The 23065-nt window shown below is 38.0% G+C and overlaps 3 pseudogenes; all 3 read right to left on the reverse strand.

The window, feature by feature from the left end:
* Nucleotides 1-6877: 6877 nt before the first annotated feature.
* LOC149016101 (L-type lectin-domain containing receptor kinase IV.2 pseudogene) lies at nt 6878-8914 on the reverse strand (annotated as a pseudogene).
* A 4301-nt stretch (nt 8915-13215) lies between these two features.
* LOC149016102 (L-type lectin-domain containing receptor kinase IV.1 pseudogene) lies at nt 13216-15324 on the reverse strand (annotated as a pseudogene).
* A 3084-nt stretch (nt 15325-18408) lies between these two features.
* LOC149016103 (L-type lectin-domain containing receptor kinase IV.2 pseudogene) lies at nt 18409-20493 on the reverse strand (annotated as a pseudogene).
* Nucleotides 20494-23065: the final 2572 nt, after the last annotated feature.

Genomic DNA, 23065 nt, shown 5'->3' on the forward strand with positions numbered 1-23065 from the left:
TACACCAGAGATGTTGTGTTCGAAGAATCAAATTTGAATTAGATTTTTCCAGATGCTCCAAAAAGGCCACAGACAGTAACATTAGATGTGGGTTTTGAAGAACAGTCAGTCAGCACACAAAGTGGAGCAGAAAATTCATATTTTGAATCTATCGAATCTGATGAGATAGAGGATATAGATTTTGAAATAGAGGTTGAGGCTGAGGTTGAAGCAGCAGGGGTTAAGGAGATTCACGAGGTAGAGAAGACCATCAGAGAGGTATACACCTGATAATTGTATCATTTATGCTAGTAATGATAATTATGCCCTGAATTTCATAGATGATGATCCAAGCACAATAAAGCAAGCTAGAAGCTTGGATGATACCAAACAGTGGGAGGAGGCTATGAAAGATGAGATGAACTCCCTGAATAAAAATAAAAGTTGAAGTTTGGTGAGGCTACCTGCAAATCGCAAGGCGATTGGATGCAGGTGGGTGTTTAAGAAAAGGTTGGTGCAAATGGGGAGATAGAACACTACAAAGCTCAATTGGCTGCAAAGGGATACTCTCAGATAGAAGGGGTTGATTATGGTGAGGTATTTTCACCTGTTGCAAAATTAAATTCCATATGACTTGTTCTATCTATAGCAACTGCATATAATTTGGAGATGGAGCAGCTGGATGTAAAGACTACATTCCTCCATGGTGATTTGGAGGAGGATATCTATATGAAGCAACCAGAGGGTTTGTGGTTAGAGGAAATGAAGACTTACTGTGCAAATTAAATAAGTCTTTGTATGGCTTGAACCAATCTGCTAGGATGTGGTACCAGAAATTCGACTCATATGTCTTGAAGCTTCGGTTTGATCGTTGTGATGTTGATCATTGTGTCTATGTAAAAAGGTTAGAAGGTAACTTTGTTATTCTAACCTTGTATGTAGATGATATGTTGCTTGTTGGGAACAATATGAAGATGACTGGCACAATTAAAGGACTACTAGTAGAGCAATTTAAGATGAAGGATTTAGGCCCAACAAATCTAATTTTGGGGATGCAGATTAAGAGGGACCGTGAAAAAGGAAGGTTATGGTTGAGTCAAAAGCAATATAATGAAAATGTTCTGAATAAATTCAATATGTCAGATAGCAAGCCAGTAAAAAATCTTATGCCTATAGGTTGTAAGTTATCAGCTCTCCAGTGCCCCAAGACTAAAAAGGAGGAAGAAGAGATGACATCAATTCCCTATGCAAGTGCTGTTAGGAGTTTGATGTACGTCATGATTTGTACTCGTTCAAATATTGCCTATGCAGTGGGAGTATTGAGCAGATATATGTCCAAGCCAGGGAAAGAGCATTGGATGGTAATGAAGCGTGTGTTTCGCTATGTTCGCGGTACATTTGATTTTGAGTTATGCTATAAAGGCATGAAGAGCTCAAAGGGTCAGCCACCAGTAGAGCTACAGTGCTCTATGGATGCTAACTAGGGAGGTAACGTTGATGGTAGAAGATCTACCAATGGATATGTTGTTTCCTTATTTGGCGGAGCTGTCAATTGGATGAGCAAGAGTCAAAGCATAGTTACCTTATCTACTACAGAGGCAGAGTACATGGCCCTGACACATGTTGCCAAGGAAGTGATTTGGTTTTGAAGGTTGTGTAAAGAGCTTGGTTTTACGCAAGGTGGAGTAACAATTAAGTGTGATAGTAAGAGTGCAATATTCTTTGCCAAAAACATAGGTTTTCATGCAAGGACCAAGCATATCAGTATACAGTACCATTTTATCAGAAAGAAGATAGAAGAAAAGGTTGTGATGCTGGAGAAAATTGACACAAAAGTAAATAGTGCTGATTTTCTTACCAAGGCAAAGGAGTTCGAGAAGTTTGAATGGTGTACAGCTACTTTGGGTTTGAGGAAGCATGTGAAGCATTCACCAAGTGGGAGATTGTTGAGTATGGCTTGTACTTCACATTGTGTCGCAGACAGACATAGGGTCCTGCTACCCGATGAGCGGGCGGGTGTCAAGTATTTTGTGGGTCCATGTTTATAATTTTAATTGTATTTGTAATTAAAACAGGGTTTGGATCAATTACTAGTACTGTGTTAAGTTGTAATTATATTGGGATTAGGATTTTAGGTTTCCTTATAATAGTCTCTATGGGATAACCTAGGAAGAGGAAAAAAGAAAAAAAAAAGCAAAGGGTAACACTTTGTGGATGTGAGAGTAGTGTGAGATTTTCTTAAATAGTGAAACTTCTTTTCTCTGATGGATGTAGGCATGATTTTTCCGAACCACGTTAAATTCCTCTTATGTATTTTGCTTGTGGTTCTTCTCTGTGGTTGTGCATCCGTTATCTCTAACAAACACCTTCTTATTATGATGTAGTGGATCCGATAACAATTAGAAACAACAGCAAGTACTTGAAAAATATTGTTTTGCGACTTTGTTTTTCCTTTTCTTCTCAGACTTGTTAATAAACAAAATAGGCTTTGTTCAAATTGTTACTGTCATTATCTTTTCTTCAATAATATCAATAGCTTCTTGATGCCACGGCCTCACATTTCCCTGCTTAGGAAGTCAGGAAGGGAACCACTAAGAAAGAAGTTGAGTAACAATCTTGATAAAGTGATAGCAATACATAAAACTTAACCAACGAACCATATTGATCAAAATCATTTTCATAGAAAAAAGAAGGCAAGGAAAGTTGATGAATGGTCTCTCTAGGTAAGTTGACAATGAAGATTCTATGTCTTGAAACCACAATAGTCGAACCGATTGACCAAAGACCCAGTCACAAGAACTACTATTATGCAAGATTCTTTGTCCTGTTTGAAATGTCATTATTCAAATGAAAGGGAAATTCTTTGTCCAGTGGAAGTGGAGAAATGTGGAGAGACACTTAAATGCATTCAAATAAATCGTCTTTATCCATGAGGACCGAGGATTGTGCTCCCTTTATAGTTTTTCATCACATATTTACAAAGAGAATTCACCTCTAATCTCTTAATTAGTGATGAAAAAGCATGAGAAAGTACAATCTTTTATTCGTAGGTAGAGAATTTATACTCTTTGAATTTCACCTTAACCAAATAATTTGGGCTTCATATGCAAAAAAGAAAAAAGAAAAAATCCCAGCTACAATATATTTCAACATCCTTCTTAGATATTCTTGGAAATTGTTATTCAAATATCTAAGTCGCACTCAAATATAGTTGAGGTATTTGAGTTATACCAACATTTGTTCTAATATAGGCCATCAGATTAGTTATAATCTAATGATATAATGGGTCTTTGTGAAAGCATCTAATTAACTGTAGAATCTAGTGCTATTCTATAAATAATAGCTGAAAGCAATAGTTTGAGTATTCCAAACTAGATACTCGGGGTGTACTGCGCTAAGCAACATTGTACTTATAAACCCTAAACCCTAACAATTGTATAGCTTTCTAAAGTACTTTCAGATTCAATTGATATCAACTTAGGTGGTTAAAGTATATTTTTTTTTTACTATCCATGATATTTGTATCATCTGGTGGGACACTTTAGGATTGAGACTTGAGAGTGTAGCAACTATGCTTTCCATACAGGATTATTTTTGACCGTATAATAATATTGGCCATACCTCGACTACCTCTAGTGCATGTAAGTCATGTCTGATATAGACTACTGAATACATGAGAGAGAGAACAAAACCTTGGCTTCAATGGGCGAGGCCGGAAAAAAGAGAAAATCAACAAGAATCATGGCAGCATCATCATCGGTGTCTATATTGAATGATCAACATCAACTACAAACCACAAGCGAAATCCAGTTTCTGCAAATGGGTACAAGAAAGGTGGGGAAATCCTCTATTTGATTGAGTCTTAATTCCAGGAAATCTTCTACAATATGAGATCGGCTCTCCCTCAAAGACGCCACTTGCTCCAATGACAAAAAATTTCAAAGAACACTATTCAACAGTCAATGCCATTTGCATCAATGCTAAGATTTTCCAAAGCACACTCATCAACATTTGATTTTGTCTAATTGTAAATTGACTTGCATCATCAAGATAGCATTTTCGCAAGATGCCATCTAACTCAGCATTAGGGTTCCCTTGACGGATGCTCAGACCATTTAAGCTTGACCAAATGTTAGTAGCATGTGAGTTCCCTCGTTGGGTTAATTGGTTAGGATGGAATACTCAATTGGAGGATGAAGGTTGAACTCCGATCTTCAACCAGCCACAGGTGTCTAGGCTTGAGTTCACCTTTAGAGTTCTTGCCAGCCTTGGGTCTTCACTTCCCAATTGATAGAACCAAGAATTACTAACAAGCACAAGAGGAATTACTTGGAAAGAAGCTTTTCTTATTCAACATTCAGTCTAGTCTCTCTCTATCAAATCCATTTTTGCATAAAATGAGGAAGTCCTGATCTAATATATGGACTCCAAGCTGGACTCTAACTTCAATCTTTGAAACAAACTCAAAATAGAAACTAATTAACTTAGACTAGGACACTTAAAACTGAAATACAAAGCATAAGAAAAGACTATTATGCTCTTATAACTTAAATCTGGCAGATTCTACATTGATTAAAGTAATTAAATATTTTTTTATTTAGCCGGGGCACCAACATGTGGGCCCATAGAATAGGCTCATGACCACACAAACGTATCAAACAAAGGCTGAACACCCATATCTACCAACCCTAGGTTGATCTGAAAAGAAAATAGACCAATTCAGTTCTGGATCTGTATCACCCAATTAAACATGTCATCACAGATTTCAAGAATTGTTTGATGTATATGGTATTGCGTGTTTTCTACTGAAATTCAAGTGAGACATTCTACAAACCCTCTAAACACAAAATTTGTGGGTGGTTCTCTCTGTTTTGGAGCATAACTTCTTTAACGGGTCCGTAAAATGCTAAAGCCACTAATAATCTTGAGGTTTCCTATGCCGACACCCTTTACTTAAGCAAAACCTTCCCTCCACTTCCGTCTCCAGATCTACCAATTACTTTTCAAGATGTAGCTTCTCTACCCCTATGACATGATTCTTCTCCGCCGTACTGGCATGTCAATCTCCACCCTTTGTGGTATGTTTTCCCTCTTTGTGTTTTGTTGTTCTTGGTATTCTCATCTTAGTTTTATTTGTTTTTTGGTGTTCTCATCTTAGTTTTCTAGTTCCATTCATGACTATTGCTTCTGTGACCATTGAGTTCTAAATCGATAACAATTGGATCTGCAAGAAGGTTCATCAACCCTTAATCTCCACCGGGGTTCTTGCAAAGCCAGTGTACAAGAAACCATTTGAAGGCTTCAATGGCTTCACTTGGAAAGTGTTTATCCTTTCTGATGGTGTTTCATGGAGTTGAGCTATTAGAGATGGAGACGCTGGAGGTTCTTGCACAACCAGTGTGTGCCAAAGAGTTTTCACGCAAGCTCTGTGCTTATCGCCTTGGTCTGTTTGCTGCTATACGTTTAGATGGTAGTGCCTACTCTTTAGATCTGGTCAAGTTTGATTGTCTCTGGTGTGAAGCAATCCTCTATGGGATTTGGATCACATCTAGTCCAACATTTTCTTGCGCCTAGGGTCCCTATTTAGGAGCACTACTGATAGGGGTTTTGTTGGCTGTCCAAGCAGATGGTCGGATGGAATCTACCTCCAACTCCAATTTCTATTGCATTGAGGAAGCTGTCAGCTCTTGGTATTTTCCTATTGCCAAGACACTCATGCCAAGCCTATAGGTTGAAGTGTGGGGACTTGATATGTTTTCGCTTATTTGAGTGATTGTGATGGTGGATGCATATTACATATCCTGTGAGCTTATTAGTTGATGTTATAATTACAGCTTATTTCTAAGGTGTTATTGGGATGGACCAATTTCTTAGCTTGGATGAACATGTCTAATGCATGTATGATAGTTTGGTCAAATTCCTCTCCTTGGTTTCGGATGCTTGTATTCAAACCTTGTGTTTCCATGCTATCATCTCTTTGCTTCCCTTTACTTTAAAAAAACAATCACCACCTTATAGCAGCCAAATGGAAGGAAGTCCTAACCAATATTGCTTATGTCTTTGCCAATTATGTTCATGACATTACATAACATAGTAACCCTTCTAGGGCAAGACTTCCCCTCAAAAGCTTAACTAAATTTTACGCAAGGGTAAAGCTTCTGAGTCGTCTAACTCTAATTGGTGTGCGTGAAGCTACAAAACAAAAATTGAACCTTCAACTTCAAATGAAATTGAAACTGACCAATCATTGAATTTGTAGATTAACCTAAAATAAGAAATCATATCTATGAAACTTGACTCCACAGTTGACAAGCAGCCAAATGAATAAGTTGAGTAAGCAACTTGTAAGTTTAATTATGGCATGAAAGTAGAAAACATACATCAGATCTTCAACTTTAACTGAAACCAAAACTCATCTAACGTCCAAATTGCACATTAGTAAAGTTGACAACAAGATCGGATGAGTCCGGATCTTGTACTTGTAGAAGGACATCCAAGATACACTAGAATCACCGTGGGCAGCCGGGGGGGACCTACAACAACAACATAAACCACTACTCAGATAAGTCCAGATCATGTACTTGTAGAAGGACATCCAAGATACTCCTAGAACCAAGAGTAGGGGAGGAACCTACAACAACAACAACCACGACTTGGTAGATCTCTATTTGATAGAGTCAACGTCCTCCCGAGAGTAGAAGGACATTCAAGATACACCTAGAACCGCTGCGGGTAGGCCGGGGGGGGGGGAGACCTACAACAACAACATAAACCACTACTCAGATAAGTTCTGATCATGTACTTGTAGAAGGACAACCAAGATACTCCTAGAACCAGGAGCAGGGGAAGAACCTACAACAACAACAACCACAACTTTGTAGATCTTTATTTGATAGAGTCAATGTCCTCCCGAGAGTAGAGAATCTGCAATTGATGATGGTGATTGACCCATTGCACTCCCAAGACTAGGGCACCAAAGATGGAAATCACCAACTTTATCTTCTGAACACATAGAAATTGTCTCACTCAGAAATGGCAGCATTGGTAGCAGAACCTCTCCTTCAAATAAAGCACAACTTCTCGCATGCTTGGCCTCACAGTTTGGAATGGAGTGAGAACAAAGCAAACCAAGTTTTAGCACTAACTCCATTTCTTCTACTTCATAATTCATTTCCAATTTGGGATCTGCCATTTCAAGAATCAAGCCCTTACACCAACTCGAAATCACGCAATCCACCAACACAATACACTCTTCTGATGCTTGTGGCTCTACTGGCCTCCTTCCACAAGCAACTTCAAGTAAAAAAATCCCAAATGCAAACACATCCATACTAGGGCTTACTTTACCAGTTGTAGATAGTTCTGGTGCAAGATAACCGAACGTCCCTACCACATGGGTGGATCTAGGTTCACCTCCGTGATCATACAATCTCGCAAGCCCAAAATCTCCCAATTTCCCATTCAATTCTCCATCTAACATCACATTGCTTGACTTGACATCTCTATGAACCACAACTTGTTCACATTCTTCATGAAGATATAGTAATGCAGATGCCACACCTTTAACTATTTGGAACCTTTGATCCCAGCTCAAGACTTGCTTGGTTGCAGATTGTTCAAAGATGAGCTTGTCTAAACTTCCATTAGGCATGAAATCATACACTAGAAGGAGCTCTGCTTTGCGTCTGCAATAACCCAAGAGTGTTACTATATTCCGATGCTTCAATTTCCCAATACTGACAATCTCAGCAATGAATTCTCTCACCCCTTGTCTTGAATCATGTGATACTCTCTTCACTGCAACTTCTTTTGAATTGGGTAGTATACCTTTGTAGACTTTACCAAACCCACCTATACCCAGAAGCTGCTTGTCATGAAATCCTTTAGTTCCTGTGTAGAGATCTTTATATTTGAATCTTTGAGGACCATATTCAAGTTCCCAATCTTCAAGAACTTCTGCAAACTTCTTCTTCCTTCTTACAAAAAATAGAATTGTAACGATAGACAATAACACTAAACTAACACCCATCACAGGAAATCCAATGTTAAAAAGTCCTGAGTTTGTTTTAGATCCCATTGGAGGAAGCTTAGGAAGTTGGGAGAGAGAGAGTTCTTTAGCTTTCCCCTTCATCGTAAAGCTCCACCCCAGCACATAATGATGTACATCCAATGCAGAAGTAGATGATGAGAAACCCACAAACATGGGATCCACTATGGTCTGAGATAGGTCAATGATCAAGGACAACAGTGGGATCTTTGGTTTAGGGATGGAAATTGGAGCTAAAGTCACATTAAGTTGCTTCTCTGTTCCATCATACTCAACCCAGAGTTGCATGAGGTTTCCACTTTTGAGGCTCACATTTAGAAACCGATTCTCTTGGCCACTAAAATAAGATGCTGGCATAGAAATAACAGACTTCAAGCCGTTTATATCAATACCAACATGGTTATCATCAATATCATTAAACTCCATGTTTTGATTGGTGTCTAACTCAACTCCAATTATATGATTAGATGACTGGCCAGTGCTAGTAGTGTTGAATAAACCAAGATAACTGCTAGCTAAGGCCCCACGGAATGTTTTGGAGGGTGAGATTACAAACACAATTCCAGGGCCTCCTACTGTTGGTAACTCAGAAAGTATAGCAAATACAAAAGTGGTAGAGAAGGAAAGAACATTACCACTTGATTTATTCACGAAGGAAATTGGTTGGGGATAGAAGGCATGACCCATCCCTCTCTTTGTGGTGTTCACCAACGTCAGGAGACCATTCTGTGTAATATGTGCTAAGCCATCCAAGCTCAAGTTAACTCCTCGAAAGCCATTGTAGGTGAAACCAACACCTTCTTGTTGTGATGCAGTGGATCTGATAACAATTAGAAACAACAGCAAGTACTTGAAAACCATTGTTTTGCAACTTTTGTTTTTCCTTTTCTTCTCAGACTTGGTAATAAATAAAATGGGCTTTGTTCAAATTGTTACTGTCATTATCTTTTCTTCAATAATATCAATAGCTTCTTGAAGCCACGGCCGCACATCTCACTGCTTAGGAAGTCAAGAAGGGAACCATTAAGAAAAAAGTCTGAGTAACAATCTTGACAATGTGATAGAAATACACAAAACTTAATCCAATGAACCATATTGATCACAATCCTTTTCATAGAAAAAAGAAGGCAAGGAAAGTTGATGAATGGTCTTTGAAGGTAAGTTGACAGTGAAGATTCTACGTCTTGAAACCCCAATAGTCCAACCGATTGACCAAATACTGTAGGAATTATGTGGCCCAACACATGTTATTATTTTACTTGCACATTCACATTGGACATTTGTAAGGTTATTTTGATTGTATATGGCATTTATTGTTTATGATGATTTATGTGGTTATTTGGTCCATTGGATTGTTTGGACTGATTTTATGGATGATCATCTGGTTTAACCACATTGTAGTCCTTGATTTGATCGCACCCATCATAATGTATTATTGTATAAATATACATTGTTGGACTATGATGGGTTTTGACGGGTGCAAGTTAAAATTGCTCAGACTATGGGAGATATGAGGACTAGTCTCTCTATGGTTAATACATTTTGAATCATGGGAGTCCATCCATGAAAAGATTATGTGTACGTTGAGTGTTGATCTTAGTGACTAGTGCTCCATTACCAATGATTTGACAATTGCGAAAGTGTACGCGTACTCTGCATCGCCTTTTGAAAGGATTTATTAATAAAATAGTTTTGCAAATTTGTTTTTATTTATTAGTAAAAACTTATTTATTTTCTTCTCTATTTGTTGCAAAACCAATTTGTTTTGTTTTATTAATGGCAGTTCTGTAATTTTGTTTCCTATTTCTTTTGGGGGCTTTCTAGTAATTGTCAAGGTAAGTCTTAAGGGCATTCTGGATATGAGCATTAGTGGGCTAGCATCTCACTTAGGGTGGACTTTATGGCTGGTCATCTCCACCCTAGAGATATATATAAATCTCAAGGTCACACATGTAAAGGGATAAGAATTATTTTCGGAAGCTCAAAATACCAAGTAATGGTATACCCGTCCAACTATGGTGAGCACCATGATTGCTTGTGAGATCCTTGGCATCAAACATGCTTCTTATTGTGGTGTTTTTCTTCGAGTATCATCCTTCACTTTTGCTACAAATGGTGTTAGATCTTCTTTTATTCTTATATCATCTCTACAAGGTTGGAATTTATCTTCGAAATGTATGTTAATTCTATCATGAGTTTGTCAAATAATAATTTACTATTTTGTAGATTAATTCTTCTTGATTCTCTCTTTTAGCTAGTTTTTCTAATAAATACCCAGTCACAATAACTAATATTATGTGAGATTCTTTGTCCTTTTTGAAATTTCACTGAAATGAACGGGAAATTCTTTGTCCAGTGGAAGGGAAGAAATGTTGAGAAACACTTAAATGCATTCAATAATCAACTCCCTCGTCTTTACTCGTGAGGACGGAGGATTGTGCTCCCTTAAATTTACAGTTTTTTATCACATATTTACAAAGAGAATTCAGCTCTAATCTCTTAATTTGTGATGAAAAAATATGAGAAAAGTACAATCCTTTATTCGTAGGTAGAGAATTTATACTCTTTGAATCTCACCTTAACCAAATAATTTGGGCCTTACAAGCAAAAAAGAAAAAAGAAAAAATCCCAGCTACAATATATTTCGACATCCTTCTTAGATATTCTTGCAAATGGTTATTGAGGTATCTGAGTCCACTCAAACATGGTTGAGGTATTTGAGTTATATCCAACGTATGTTTTAATATAGGCAATCAGATTAGTTATAATCCAACCGTATAATGGGCCTTTGTGAGAGCGTCTACTTAATTATAGAACCTAGTGTTATTTTATAAATACTAGCTAAAAGCTATGGGTTAGGTATTCTAAACTAGATATTTAGGGTATAGTGCTCTAAACAACCTTGTGCTTAAACCTAAGCTCTAACAATTGTTTAGTTTTTAAGGTACTTTCAGATTGAATTGATATCAACTTACGTGGTTAAAGTACAATTTTTTTTTTATAACTATCCATGATATTTGTATCATCTGGTAGGACATTTAGGATTAAAACTTGAGAGTGTAGCAACTATGCTTTTCATATAGGATTATTTTTTGACGGTATAATATTGGCCATATCTCCACTAGCTCTAGTCTAGTGTGTCTGATACAAACTACTGAATACATGAGAGAGAAAACAAAACCTTGGCTTCAATGGGTGAGGCCGGAAAAGGGAGAAAATCAACAAGAATCATCGCTGCCGTCATTGGTGTCTATATTGAATGATCAACATCAACTACAAACCACAAGCAAAATCCAATTTCAACAAATGGGTACAAGAAAGGTGGGGAAATCCTCTATTTGACTGACTCTTAATTCCAAGGAATCTTCTACTATATGAGATTGGCTCTCCCTCAAAAGGCCCCACTTGCTCCAGTGACAGAAATTTTCAAAGAACAATATTCAACATTTAATGCCACTTGCGTCAATGCTAGGATTTTCCAAAGCACACTCATCAACATTTGATTTTGTCCAAACGTACTTTGACTTGCATCATCAAGATAGCATTTTCGCAAGATGCCATCTAACTCAGCACTAGGGTTCCCTTGATGGACGCTCTGAACATTTAAGCTTGTCCAAGTGAATTATAACTTGCGTCAACATAGCTTTTCAGCAAGATGCCACTTGCTCTAGTGTGAAGATTTCCTTTGGCCCATTTGTCAATGTTTTAACTTATCAATTGAATTATGATTTGCACCAGTTAGTTTTTTCTCAAGAGGACATCTCCTCTAGGAGTTTTGATCCGGTTTCAGCACAAATTTTGGCTGCCATCCACCGGCCGCACTGGATGTGTGCCACATAGCCGTCTAAAAAATGCTGATCGTCATTTTTTGACAAATGCATTTTCCATAATCGGTTATAGTAAACCCGATTCTAAAGCAAAACTGATACGGTTTACACAATCCAAACACAAAACCGACTCACTTTGAGGAAGAAAAAACCGCAATTTTAATTTTTAAAGTTTGACAGTAAGCATTTCCGTTCCAATATCGAAACAGAGATGAGTTTGGTTTGCAAAGTTTGGAACGTCGCTGCAAGTGTTGGATCCATGGAGGTATTGAAAGATCAAGGCATCTAATAGATGAAATTATGTTATGAGATCGCTTCATCAGCACGTCAAAGGCAATATACAATCCTATTCACAAGCTAAAAAGGGGTCTTCTTCTCCAGCGATGACTTTGATGTTGAAATCCGCTAAAAAGGTTGGAGATCAGAAGTTTGAAGCAATCAAAGGAGTTGCTCAGAAGAGTTATGTTCTTGAGATGTTGGGGTCCCAATTAACTGACTTTTACTTTTCATGTTTTCTTTTCTTTTTCTACCTGAGGATTCCTTGAAGAGTGTGTGTGATCACAAAACCCTATAAAGATGAAGGTATTGAGTGATTTGGAGTGAAAATTTTCCATAGGGATGTCACCACTTCAGAATGTAAATGCAAACTATACAGACTGTTTATAGAATGATTGGAAAATTCCATATAATTTTAGGTTCACTTAATCATTTGTGTTTCTTCCTGCATAAATTTTACCAGGAGAAACTAGAAGTCGCCTTTAGAAAGCTCAATTGGGGAGAAGAACAAAAGCAAATTTAGTTGCCTCTTCACATTTGTTTCCCCATTCATCCTCTACAGACCCATTTGATTGAAATTGCAGTCCCCCCCCCCCCCCCCCCAAAGTGAGTCGGTTTTGTGTTTTGGTTGGATAAACCGTATCAGCTTTGCTTTAGAACTGGGTTATGCATCTATAAGAAATTAACGATCAGAAATTTTGGATGGCCACGTGGCGCACATCCAACTTGGCCGCTGAATGGCCTCCCAAATTTATGCCTCCAAGGATTTTAAGCTGGGGATACATGGGACTAGCTTTGACCTTTAAGCTCATGGGTCCCACATCTTAGATCTGGTGGGCAATCTCCACCGTTTATCTAATGTAAATATATTCCCTCCTATGGGATGATGGAAATAAAAATCTTGTATTCCTAGGAATGTCAATTATGTTGCTGACTTCCTAGCCCAGAAGGCCCAGTTACTTGTGGGCATAATTGTTTGGCCCACCTCTACCCCTTAGCTGTTGGATTTGTGTTCCTCGGCCTTGGCTTTGTGCGTTCTTGAATAATATGACTTTTCTACCTAAAAAAAAAAAAGATTACTGATAATTGAATATGGATGTAAATAGAGTTTAATTAGCATATATAACTTGTACATATCTAATGAAAAACAAACACTAATGAAATCTTAAGAAAATCTCAACGTCCTCCAGAGAGTACAGATTCTGTAGTGGATGATGAGCGAGTCATTACGTTCCCAACACTAGAACCACAAGTAGAGACATCACCAAAACCATCTGAAGGCAGAGAAGTCAAGTCCGTCGTGACTATTCTATGATACAAAGATTGTAACTCTGGTAGAGGAACTTCTCCCTCCAAATGGCATAAAACTTGTCTCATGTTTGGCCTAGCAATTGGAATAGGGTGAGAGCAAAGGAGTCCAAGTTTTAACACTAGCTCCATTTCCTTCACTTCATAGTTTCTTCCCAGTTTTGGGTCCACAGTATCTAGAATGGTGCCCTTGCACCAACATGAAACAACCCAATTCACCAGCACTATGCACTCTTCAGATGCTTCTGGCTCTATGGGTCTCCTACCACAAGCAACTTCAAGTAGAAAAACCCCAAATGAAAACACATCCGTTCTGGGGTTTGCTTTGCCAGTTTTAGATAGTTCTGGTGCAAGATAACCAATGGTCCCAACTACATGGGTGGTTTGAGGGTCAGTTCCATGGTCATACAATCTTGCAAGCCCAAAATCTCCTAATCTTCCATTTAGCTCCTTGTCTAATAACACATTACTAGACTTTATGTCTCTATGAACCACTACTTGTTCCCATTCTTCATGTAAATACAACAATGCTGTTGCTATGCTTTTGATTATTCGAAATCTTTGATACCAACTCAACACCATCTGACCAAAAAGCAGTTTGTCTAGACTCCCATTGGGCATGAAATCATAAACCAAAAAGAGTTCTTCTTTACGTCGGCAGTAGCCCAAGAGGGTTACAATGCTCCGATGCCTCAATTTTCCGATACTAACAATCTCAGCAACAAATTCTCTTTCGCCTTGTCTCGAATTGTGAGAGACTCGCTTTACAGCAACTTCCGTCTTGGACGTTGGTAATACACCTCTGTATACCCAACCAAAGCCACCAGTTCCAAGAAGCTCTTTGTCCTTGAATCCTTTTGTGGCAATATACAGATGTTTATATTTGAACCTGTAAAGTCCATAATCAAGCTCCCAATCTTCAAGCACTTCAGCAAACTTTTTCTTCCTTTTCACTATAAATCGAATGATGAAAATCAAGACTAACACTAAAGTAGCAACCATCACAGAAAACCCAACACTAAAAACCCTAGGGCTTGTTTTATGTCTTCTTTTCTGATGAGGAAGCTTAGGTAGTTGGGAGAGATTGAGTTCTCTTGCTTTCCCATTCATTTTAAAACTCCAACCCAATATATAATAGGATAAGGGCAAGCTATGTGTACCTGAGGAGAAGCCCAGAAACATGGAATCCATTATGATCTTTGAAAGATCAACTCTGTAGGACAACAGTGGAATTGTTGGTTTAGGGACATTAATAGGGGCTAAAGTCACATTAAGTTGATTCACTGAACCAGAATAATCCACCCAGAGTTGCAAGGGTTTTCCACCGGTAAGGCTTAGGTTTACATACCTATTTTCTTCATCACTGAAATAAGAAGCTGTGGCAGATTTAGCAGATTTCAGGTCATTGATATCGATGCCGACATGGTTTCCATCAATATCATTGAACTCCATGCTTTGAACGATATCGAGCTCGATTGCGATGATATGGTTGGATGGTTTGCCGATGTTGGTCGTGTTGAAGAGGCCTAGATAACTGGCTGGTAAAGCATTTGGGAACTCTTTAGAGGGTGCAATAGCCAATGCAAAACCAGGGCCAGCTACATTTGTTATCGGAGAGAACATGGCAAATACAAAAGTAGTAGAGAAGGAAAGAGCAGTACCAGTGGAGAAATTCATGAAGCGAATCGGGTAGGGGTAGAAGGCATGACCCATCTGTTGCAAAGTGGTGTTTGCTAACATTAGGAGTCCATTGTCTGTAATCTGAGCTAAGCCGTCCAAGCTCATGTTAACCCCTTGAAAGCCATTGTAGGTGAAATCAAGGTCTTGTTGTTGTGACTTTACAAACCCTTCAAGGAAAAGAAAGAACAACACAAGCTTGAGGAACATTAGTTTCTGCTTAATTTTACTTCGTTTCTCAGATTTAGTGATTCTTTATGCACATATCATTATTTAATTGGTTTCTGAGAAAATCAGTGCCAACTTGAATGAATGGTCTTTGAAGGCAAGCTGACATTGACGTGTGACTTAGGGTTTGACAATTGACACAGACTTGATCGCGTTATTCTGGGTTTTGAAAAGGATTTCAGGCATGCCAAGCGTTTGAGTTTGAACAACAAAATGTAGGAACTAAAATATCTTGGATGATCAATTCAAACAATTGACCCAACCACCACAATAATTGACTTTGACAGCTGAATGTTGAAAATTAAAGCTGAACTAAAGCCGAACTTTGTTGAAGATTCAAAAGAATTGTGACTGAACATGAAACTGAAATATAATTAAAGGAGGGAAGGGCTTGAATTTTCCATCTTTCTTTTAGTTTTAAGTTCTTTCTTATGTTCATGCTTTTATGAAAAGACAGGGGGACATTCTTGTATATTATAAATTTTTCGTTTTATAATAATATTTTAGAAGTGGTATTTGAACCCACGCCTTCTCACTAGGTCCACCAGAACTTGAGTCTAGTGCCTGTTACTAATATGAATAAAATTCAAGATTAATTCTTACCTAACCTAATATATGCAAATAATTCGGCCAGGTTAATCACAATATAAAGGAAAAAAAAAGGTAAAAACCATCGATTTTTCCTTGCAAACACGTTGGGGTTAATCTTTCTTCTTCTTCTTTCTTCTACAATTTTTGCACACTCCTCCTAGACTCTTATCTTTTGGTGGCTTGGGTTGCAATTCATTTGTTTGATATTACAAACCGTAAAACTCCAACTTCTATGTGATTCTTCCATTCTTCCTACTACAAAAGATTTGCACATTCCTCTGCAATTCTCTGACCGATTGAGATTCTCAACTTGAGAATGGTGGTTAAAGCCGAGACTCGAGAGGTTGGTTTCTATGTTATTTCGCAATACTTTTTAAATTTATGAAATCCAAAACCATAGCTCTTTTTTTTTTAATAATTAATCTCTCTGTTGGGTGTGTATGTTAATCTTACTTACAACTTTGCTTGACTTAAACATCCAAATTTTTACCTGATTTTCTTTTTCTTAAACAATAATTTTTGAGTCTGCATCCAAAGTTCAATTTGCCTCTTTTTTGACCGAATCAATAAATTAATTGATCGAATTATTTTGAATAATTCTCCATCTGAATAATTCCCGAATCCAAAATAAATCTAAATAAATATCTTATAGATTTATTTTATTTTTTTGTGACCGTACATGGTTGCACACTTGGAAACAATGAGAAACAAAAATGTATAAAAACAGGAAAAATTGTTTCATACCTAAAAACAAGGAAATGAAACATAAACGTTGCCATAAAACCCCTAGCAGCCGAGTTCACAAAATTCACACACAAGGAAGAGAGATCTAAAAAAGGAATAACAACAAATATAAGTAGAAGTGGCGGAAAACCCTAGTGCCTTGCAACGGCGGAAAACCTAGCACTAGATCAATGGAAGGAGCCGTAGGAATCCTAGTAGCAAGAGGGGAAAACCTTCCCTCCACTTTCGTCTCCAGATCAACCAGTTACTTTTCAAGATGTAGCTTCTCTGCGCCTGTAGCATGATTCTTCTCTGCCGTAGTGGCATGTCAACCTTCGTCATTTGTAGCATGTTTTCCCTCTTTGTGTTTTGTTGTTTTTGGTATTCTCATCTTAGTTTTCTTTGTTTTTGGTGTTCTCATCCTAGTTTTCTGGTTCCATTCATGACTATTGCTTCTGTGACCATTGAGTTCTAGAAAGACAACTACTAGATTTGCAAGAAGGTTCATCAGTCCTTAATCTCCACCGGGGTTCTTCCAAAGCCAGTGTGCAAGAAACCGTTTGAAGGCTTCACTGGCTTCACTTGGAAAACGTTTATCCTTTCTGATGGTGTTTCATGGGGTCGAGCTATTAGAGATGGAGACGTTGGAAAATGCAAGGAGGTTATTGCACCGCCAATATTGAGTTTTCACGCAAGCTCTGTGCTTGTCGCCTTGGTTTGTTTGCTACTATACTTTCAGATGGTTGTGCCTACTCTTTAGATCTGGTCAACTTTGATGGTCTCTGGTTTGAAGCAATCTCCTATGGAATTTGGGTCACATCTAGTCCAACATTTTCTTGCACCTGGGGTCCCTATTTAGGAGCACTACTAATAGGGGTTTTGTTGGCTGTCCAAGCAGCTTGGTCCGATGGAATCTACCTCCAACTCCAATTTCGTTGCATTGAGGAAGTTGTCGGCTCTTGGTATTTTCCTAGTGCCAAGACATTCATGCCAAGCCTACAAGTTGAAGTGTGGGGACTTGAGATGTTTTCACTTATTCGAGAGATTGTGATGGTGGATACGTATTACATATCCTGTGAGCTTATTAGTTGATGTTGTAATTATAGCTTTATTTCTAAGGTGTTATTCGATGGACCAATTTCTTAGCTTGGATGACCATGTCTAATGTATGTATGACAGCTTGGTCAAATTCCTCTCCCTGTTTCGGATGCTTGTATTCAAACCTTGTGTTTCCATGTTGTTATCTCTTTGCTTCCCTTTACTTTTTAGTAAAGCTTCGGAGTCGTCTTACTCTAATTGGTGTGCATGAAGCTACAAAACAAAATTTGAACCTTCAACTTCAAATGAAATTGAACTAACCATTCATTGAATTTATAGATTAATCTAAATAAGAAATCATATCTATGAAATTTGACTCTGCAGTTGACAAGCAGCCAAATGAATAAGTTGAGTAAGCAACTCGTAAGTTTAATTATGACATGAAAGTAGAAAACATAGATCAGATCTTCAACTTTAACTGAAACCAAAACTCATCTAACATTCAAATTGCACATTAGTAAAGTTGAAAACAAGATTGGATGAGTCCGGATCTTGTACTTGTAGAAAGGAAATCCAAGATACACTAGAACCGCCCAAGGGGGGGGGGGGACCAACAACAACAACATAAACCACTACTCAGATAAGTCTAGATCATGTACTTGTAAAAGGACATCCAAGATACTCCTAGAACCAGGAGTTGGGAGGAAACTACAACAACAACCACAACTTGGAAGATCTTTATTTGATAGAGTCAACGTCCTCCCGAGAGTAGAGAATCTGCAATCGATGATGGTGATTGACTCATTGCACTCCCAAGACTACGGCACCAAAGATGGAAGTCACCACCTTTATATTCTAAATGCATAGAAATTGTCTCACCCAAAAATGGCTCCGTTGGTAGAGGAACCTCTCCCTTCAAATAAAGCACAACTTCTCGCATGCTTGGCCTCAAGGTTGGAATGGAGTGAGAGCAAAGCAAACCAAGTTTTAACACTAACTCCATTTCTTCTGCTTTATAATTCATTTCCAATTTGGGATCTGCAGTTTCAAGAATCAAGCCCTTACACCAACTCGAAATCACGCAATCCACCAACACAATACACTCTTCTGATGCTTGTGGCTCTATTGGCCTCCTTCCACAAGCAACTTCAAGTAAAAAAATCCCAAATGCAAACACGTCCATACTAGGGCTTACTTTACCAGTTGTAGATAGTTCTGGTGCAAGATAACCGAACGTCCCTACCACATGGGTGGATCTAGGTTCACCACCATGATCATACAATCTCGCGAGCCCAAAATCTCCCAATTTCCCATTCAGTTCTCCATCTAACATCACATTGCTTGACTTGACATCTCTATGAACCACAACTTGTTCCCATTCTTCATGAAGATATAATAATGCAGATGCCACACCTTTAACTATTTGGAACCTTTGATCCCAGCTCAACACTTGCTTGGTTACGGATTGATCAAAGATGAGCTTGTCTAAACCTCCATTAGGCATGAAGTCATACACTAGAAGGAGCTCTCCTTTGCGTCTGCAATAACCCAAGAGTGTTACTATATTCCGATGCTTCAGTTTCCCAATACTAACAATCTCAGCAATGAATTCTCTCATCCCTTGTCTTGAATCATGTGATACTCTCTTCACTGCAACTTCTTTTGAATTGGTTAGTATACCTTTATAGACTTTTCCAAACCCACCTATACCCAGAAGCTGCTTGTCATGAAATCCTTTAGTTCCTGTATAGAGATCTTTATATTTGAATCTTTGAGGACCATATTCAAGTTCCCAATCTTCAAGAACTTCTGCAAACTTCTTCTTCCTTCTTACAAAAAATAGAATTGTAAAGATAGACAATAACACTAAACTAACACCCATCACAGGAAATCCAATGTTAAAAAGTCCTGAGTTTGTTTTAGATCCCATTGGAGGAAGCTTAGGAAGTTGGGAGAGAGAGAGTTCTTTAGCTTTCCCCTTCATCTTAAAGCTCCACCCCAGCACATAATGATGTACATCCAATGTCGTAGAAGTAGATGATGAGAAACCCACAAACATGGGATCCACTATGGTCTGAGATAGGTCAATGATCAAGGACAACAGTGGGATCTTTGGTTTAGGGATGGAAATTGGGGCTAAAGTCACATTAAGTTGCTTCTCTATTCCATCATACTCAACCCAGAGTTGCATGAGGTTTCCACTTTTGAGGCTTATATTTAGAAACCGATTCTCTTGGCCACTAAAATAAGATGCTGGCATAGAAATAACAGACTTCAAGCCGTTTATGTCAATACCAACATGGTTATCATCAATATCATTAAATTCCATGTTTTGAATGGTGTCTAACTCAACTCCAATTATATGATTAGATGACTGGCCAGTGCTAGTATTGTTGAATAAACCAAGAAAACCGCTAGCTAAGGCCCCAGGGAATGTTTTGGAGGGTGAGATTACGAACACAATTCCAGGGCCTCCTACTGTTACTGTTGTTAACTCAGAAAGCATAGCAAATACAAAAGTGGTAGAGAAGGAAAGAACATTACCACTTGATTTATTCACGAAGGAAATTGGTTGGGGATAGAAGGCATGACCCATCCCTCTCTTTGTGGTGTTCACCAACGTCAGGAGACCATTTTGTGTAATATGTGCTAAGCCATCCAAGCTCAAGTTAACTCCTCGAAAGCCATTGTAGGTGAAACCAACACCTTCTTGTTGTGATGCAGTGGATCTGATAACAATTAGAAACAACAGCAAGTACTTGAAAACCATTGTTTTGCGACTTTTGTTTTTCCTTTTCTTCTCAGACTTGGTAATAAATAAAATGGGCTTTGTTCAAATTGTTACTGTTATTATCTTTTCTTCTATAATATCAATAGCTTCTTGAAGCCACGGCCTCACATCTCACTGCTTAGGAAGTCAAGGGGGACCATTAAGAATGAAGTCGAGTAACAATCTTGCTAATTAAAGTCATAGGAATACAGAAAACTAAATCCAACTAACCATATCGATCACAATCCTTTTCATAGAAAAAAGAAGGCAAGGAAAGTTGATGAATGGTCTTTGAAGGTAAGTTGACAGTGAAGATTCTACATCTTGAAACCCCAATAGTCCAACTGATTGACCAAAGACCCAATCACAAGAACTAATATTATGCGAGATTATTTGTCCTGTTTGAATTGTCACTGAAATGAAGGGGAAATTCTTTGTCCAGTGGAAGAGAAGAAATGTGAAGAAACACTTATGCATTCAATAAATCAACTCCCTCATCTTTACCAGTGAGGGCGGAGGATTGTGCTCCCTTTACAGTTTCTCATCACATATTTACAAAGAGAATTCACCTGTAATCTCATAATTGCCTTCTTGTTGTGATGCAGTAGATCCGATAACAATTAGAAACAACATGAAGTACTTGAAAAACTTCGTTTTGTGACTTTGTTTTTTCTTTTCTTCTCAAACTTGGTGATAAATAAAATAGGCTTTGTTCAAATTGTTACTGTTATTATCTTTTCTTCGATAATATCAATAGCTTCTTGAAGCCACGGCTTCACATCACATTGCTTAGGAAGTCAAGGGGGACCACTAAGAAAGAAGTTGAGTAACAATCTTGCTAATTAAAGTCATAGAAATACAGAAAACCTAATCCAATTGACCATATCATAGAAAAAAGAAGGCAAGGAAAGTTGATGAATGGTCTTTGAAGGTAAGTTATTCTACATCTTGAAACCCCAATAGTCCAACCGATTGACCAAAGACCCAGTCACAAGAACTAATATTATGCAAGATTCTTTGTCCAATTTGAAATGTCCTGTTTGGAAGATGTGGATCGTCTTTACCCGTGAGGACGGAGGATTGTGCTCCCTTAAATTTACAGTTTTTCATCACATATTTACAAAGAGAATTCAGCTCTAATCTCTTAATTTGTGATGAAAAAATATGAAAAGTACAATCCTTTATTCGTAGGTAGAGAATTTATACTCTTTGAATTTCACCTTAACCAAATATTTGGGCCTTCCAGGCAGGATTTTTGTTCGCGGCTGCGCGGATTGAAATCCTGACACGTCTCATTAGGATATTCCATGGTTGAGAAACGAGGGCATTTGAGTAATTTACGTGTTAAATGGATAAGTTGTTCTAAATTGCAGAAATCTACTCTCAATTGAGTCAAATTTACAAACAGAGGGCCTCTTTTTGCAGCCCTTTACACACGATCACGAGAAGTTCTAGAACTGTCTTAGCCAATCAAGTGAAACTGCTCGGAAAACGGTTTTCGTTTCATACTTGGAGCAAGCTTAGCTTGAATGATGCATTGGATGCTGGAGTTCATCTTTGAGATTGGGAAGGAGTTGCGAAGAGTTCTTCGTCTTTGTTGGTTGATACGGGTTCCCATATGGGTTTCTATTTCCTTCATTTAATGGAACCAGAGTAGAAGAATTGTGGAAGTAAGACTAGCCACCTGCTAAGCCAACATATGGGATAACATAAACCCAATCATTTAGAACGGCAATTTTCAATTGATTCTTTAAACACATCACATACTATTTTTTTTCCATTAAAATAATCTTTGAAATGCTTTAAAATTGTTTCTCTGTTCTTCTCAATCTCAAAGACGACTGGGAGAAAATGAAATCGCACAAACCCTAAACCTGGAACCCTTAACCTTGAAATGAAATTGAGAAGGAATCAAGGAACCCTAATTTGAACCCACAAAACGCAGTTTCAACCAAAACAGAATAAGAGAGAGAGAGAAAGAAAGAGAAATAGAAAAGAAACGGAAGTAAAGTTTTTTTTTGATTAGAAAACTTAGATTAAAAATAAATTAGTGCTGAAAGCACGTACACAAACTACATATTGTACTATTACAGTTATCCATGTGAGAGATTCCTATCTCTGCATAATATTCAAAATATCTTTGGAGCATTGGGTTGTGGAAGTCCAAAAACAACATATGTTTTGATATGTTAGCCAAGTTCATTATCTTTGGTAGTTCCTTGAGAGGCCATTTTTCTCCTGATGGTTGTGGTAAGATTTTTTTGATAAGTTGGATGTTTGTCCAAACTTCATCTATCCTTATCTCCTTTGCCGTCGCTTTATCCATTCCTATCTGAATGACTTCAAGCATTGTCTCTAGAACTCCTTTTGCCTTCTTGTTCCCAAAATTGACAGACTGTAAGTGTCCATCGATGCACATCCCGATGCTCCATCCAACTCCTCCTAACTGCTGGTGAGGTACCCCTGCACAAAGCAAATAATTTTTATTAGAATGTGAAAAACAATTACACCAATTTGAAACGGAAGTAAAGTTAGAGTAAGATTGTGGAATGCAGGATGGGCATTCGATCGATTTCATTTTTCTAAACCATCAAAGAAGTC

This window comes from Hakea prostrata, chromosome 5 (genome assembly GCF_041222555.1).
Source record: "Hakea prostrata isolate BN-2017 chromosome 5, UWA_Hpros_2, whole genome shotgun sequence".
In the NCBI taxonomy this organism is placed as follows: domain Eukaryota; kingdom Viridiplantae; phylum Streptophyta; class Magnoliopsida; order Proteales; family Proteaceae; genus Hakea; species Hakea prostrata.